Below are 4,733 nucleotides of genomic sequence, written 5' to 3' on the forward strand. Positions count from 1 at the left end.
GCTCACCACATTGCTTCAGCCTCTACAGATCTGCAAATATCACTTTCTTCCTCAATCTCCTCCTTTTTAAAGCTTCAATATCATAACTCTTACAATTTTACAGAAGAAGACTGCAGCACGACCCTCTGCATCTACTCTGTTCAGTCAGTGGTAGAGGAGGAAGAGGAGGAGGAGGAGGAAGCAGTGCACACCGTGTGCGACATCTTAAAAAGCTGAAAACCTGAACTGCTCATCCAGAGACACACTTTCTAAACTATAGCGGAAGAAAGAATTATGGTTGTTTCTCGTATTTTGTGGGTCTGCAGAACACAGATGGTTCATAATTGTACCTTAACACTGTGTGAACAGGATTTTGTATAATGAGGACCATTTAAGTTGGTCTCCTTGTTCCTGTGTTCATACTAAATTCATTTCAACATTGTGAATCTCAGGCTCTGCTGGGGGGGGGGTTTGTGATCTCAGGGTTCACGCCTGCTCAGATTGTTCCAGAGTCACCACCAAACCAGAAATGCACATCATTCTGAAATAAATGGTCAAATCTGATGGAGTGTCCTGCCTGAACTGTAATGTCTTTTTACTGTGAATGCAGGTTCACCAGATTTGTCACGTTCTGATTCAGCAAAGCAGAAATGCCTTCATTGATTCCACCACTAGCTGCCTCCATTTTTCACAAGGAGGACTGAAACAGAAGCCGTGGAGCATTCCCTGTGGATTAAAACCGCCATCGAGCGATGCAATTATTACAAATCACTCGATATGCCCAGGTGAAATCAGTCCCACGCGAAGAGGACGTTTCCCTTCTTTCAATCTGTCTTTGTTATATTTTTCACATTATTCATTCTTTATCACATTTGTATCTGTCAGTGGCAGTCTGGTGCTTCTGTTGGCTCTTTGTTTTTTAGACATCTGCGCTCGAATGCCTCGTCTCCGGTGATGTTATCTAAATAAATATTTATATCTGTCCTACTACTGATGATTTCTCCAACCTATAACCAGCTAATGAGCATCTATAGGCTTACTGTTGTGCTGGTCGACGTCTTTTCATGTGATCACACTCTGATGCAAGGTCACAGCTTCACAATATGGAATAAATACATAAATAAAAGAGGACACCTCACAAAAAACTTTTCTAGTTAAATGAATGACATCTGCATAGAGAAGCCGGTGAATCTGTGATCTAAAGAAAAGGGACGCCTCTAGAGCAAAACTGAAAACACAAGGTTGGATCTGCTATTAGATCTAAATTGATTGGTAGGTGTTCAAGACAATATATAACTGAAACTGAGATTTCAGTTTTCAACGTCTGATGCTGTTAGAGGTGTTTTTCCCCATATGCTTATTTCCAAAGCATCAACTTTTCATGAGCTATCTTTGTGACAATGCAATTTCCAGCTAGCCCTATGGGTGTTGAAGAAAACCCATTTATTGTAAGACGTAGGAAAATATTCTCAAACCGTAAAGGAACTTATAACCCTCCAGTTTATCGGTAGAAAAATAAGCTTGTATTTTCATTTTTTGAGATTCGTGTTCCTTCGGGCCAAGCCTCAAATGTGTAAGTAAATATGGTTGTAATTATATTTAAAAAGGAAAAAAAACAGTTTGGGTGTTGAAACTAATGTAAGTATGGTGCGAAACTTCACAGCTCGCTGATGATGATGATGCCACATAAATATAGAAAACGGAGGATTTTTGCAGATTACCATTTAAAACATCCTCATTCCTCTCTCCTGTCAGTGCAGATCCAAACTGCTGCCCCCTCCCTGGGTGATCCTGGTAGCTACTATTGCTGAGTTAATGGGCCTTGTCTGTCTCTTCTTCTTTCCTTTAGCTGGCTCTATAGACCCAGTCTGCAAGCATCCCTGCTCCCACAGCCCACTCCTCTCTCTCTCTGACCCGGCAGCACATATCCCCAAGACACACTCCAGTGGGCCCCCTGGCTCTATTCATTTCATGCCCTTCACTCCGCGGGGCCACAAATCTCTCTTTCATTCTTTTGCCATCTTTCCCTGTACACACTATCTCGATCTGCTTCATGTACATTGTCCCCTTTTCGCCGTGATGTCAATTTCTGTCTGTCGGTGCTTTGTTTGTATCTCCTCCCTCTGCTCCTCCTCTCATATCAGTTTTTCTTTCTTTCTTATTCCGTCTGTTCCTCTCTCTTATTTCTTTCTACCCCCGCCCTGCACAACCCTCCTATCTGTTTACCTTTCCGCTTTCTTTCCAAATCCCCCAATGTGCTTTATTGGCGTGGTGTGCAATTCATTGCCAGCACATTCCTCATGGTTGAGGTGTAGCACCACATTCAAATATAATATAGAATCTGTCAAGCAGAAACATTACAGGGCATAAATATTTATTCTCTACTCTTCATTGCCGCTGCCTCCATCTTCATCTGTTCCTCTTCAAGAATCCTCCCCTCTCCTTCTCCCCCCCCTCTCTCTATTTTCTCCATAATTTCTTCGACTGCTCTCATTCCAACCTGCGCTGGGTTAGGTCCAAGCCTGCGTCTGTGCTCACCCGGTGAGGAAAAGGCCCTTGTTTATCAAAGAAAAACACTTCTGAAAAATTGATCCACCATATCAAAGACCTCGCTTCTTTATGAAAAAAATCCATTTTCTGTGGTGCAAGCCAGACCAAACAACCATAAAGCTGATATGTCTTTGGCAGTCCCTGTGGGACTAGAAGAAACAGCACATTTAAACTGACAGAAAACATTACTGTCGAGGTAAAAAATGATAGAACACTGAATTCACACATCCTTGTGCATGCATTATTTTCACCTTCCTCTCTAATTATGTCTTCTATTTCACGGTGGCCTTTGAGGGACGGCATCCCGTGCGGAGGATGTCAGTGAAAATATAAATTATGATCACAAACAATAAGGCGGAATTGGTCTCCTCCTTGATTACATGTTAGCCTCTTTGCTGCAGTTTTTTTTTTATATGGAAAAAATGAAAACACTTCATTTCCCAGGCTGAAATCAGCACTCGGCTAATTTGCTCATTAAGTCAGAAACCCACAAACAAAGCAACCTGAACAGTTGTAACAGAGTCCTACCAGCAAAAGGCTTTGTGTAGCTGCCATAATTAGGATGCCAACACTTTATCTTACTCCCTTTGTGCTGATTTTTTATGTCGTACCTGTTCTTTGATGCTATCTGTTACACTCTGACAATTTCTCACTCTGTTAACTTGGCTGACAGCCGTTCCATATTAATTTCTTGGCCTTTAGGCCACAAAGCCATTTCTTTTAGCCTCACCTGACCCCGTGACCCTCAGTCTCAGAAACACTGTAATTTTGACAAGTCTGGGCGTCTGACACGTCTGATCAGCTGGTTGACACAGTGTGCAGTCATGACTGGGCTCCTGAGTGACAGGGAGGCACTACCTGGTAGGAATAAAAACCAGTGAAGTAGGGAGTTGGTTCCCACAGTGCCTGGAGCTTTGAGCCGGCACTGGGATGAACGAGACAGGGCATCAATCACAGTGTTTTTCTGTGTCAGCCTTTCCGTCCCTTCTATGTAGTTCTCTGCAGGATCAGTACAGGTCCTACAAATGAACCAGTGGAGCGATAAAGGCTGAGTGACAATAGGTCTTTAGGTCTTTCATGACGCTGCATTTTTTGGTAGAAGACTGGCTGATCAAGCTGGTTCGTTTGATAAGAAGCGGAGATGTGATTTATGAAGATGTGTACGTTCATATGTGTACACTGGCTTTGACTGTTTATGTATGCTAATGCATCTGTGATGTTTGCACACGAATGACTGATTTCCCGTCCTGTAAATAACTCCCGCAGAGCCTCCGCCGAGCATACATATTCGAGGCCCATCCGCGTCAGCAGGATGTACGAGCGCAAGAATGGCAAGGTGTTTATGATGTCGCTCGACGTACGTGTGAGTGTGACATTGAGCGCATGCGGATTAGGGAGGCTTTTGCTCTGATGCATCCATGTTTTCCCAGGCATTTCTCTTCTACCTGTCCTTGTTACATGACTGCTGCCTGTAGCTGGCACCACCTACAAGCCTGCTGTAATTAAAGTGTTTGATCTCCTTTCCTTCCCCGCCGAGCCACACATTTCCACACCAGCAAACACTATGCCATTGCCACCGTGATCAATGACTGAAGGAGAAGCGAGAACCACAAACTGACAGTGCAGAGATTGAACAAGGGGGGTGCGGGGACGGCGACGGAGGGTGGCAGGGTGGAGAGAGGAGGCGGAGGAAGCTAGTTAAGAGGAAGAGTGAATGGGACAGGGGGTGAAGTCAGGGCTGATGAAATAAGTTGAGCAATGTACAGGCTTTACGTTGGAGTGCACACGTGGGGGGGAAAAAAAAATAAAAAAAATTCTCATTACTGGTAGCAGCAGTTCTTACATTACAAGAGGTTGCTTTTTTTTTTTTTCCCCCAAGAAAGACAAGTGTTTCACACAGCTCCCCAAACAAGAGAACAATTCATTTGCTATACAAACTCCATTCCAATACAAATCAAATGTTGTGTAAGGGAAATCACATTTTAATTAAAGCGGCTCCTAAGCAGTAGCCTGCTAAAAAATAAATGAGTAGGAAAAAAAAGCTGTGTACACATGTATTGCAATTTTTTATTTCAGCTGCATTATTCAGGGAAATAAATGCCACATGATTTGCAGGCCTGGTTTCAGCTTAGCTAATACATTTGGAAATAATAATGTAAAAAAATAAAAAACATGTTATATGGTTTTATGTTACCCTTATGGGA

Source organism: Stegastes partitus, unplaced genomic scaffold (assembly GCF_000690725.1).
Source record: "Stegastes partitus isolate 25-593 unplaced genomic scaffold, Stegastes_partitus-1.0.2 Scaffold1268, whole genome shotgun sequence".
Lineage (NCBI taxonomy): Eukaryota > Metazoa > Chordata > Actinopteri > Pomacentridae > Stegastes > Stegastes partitus.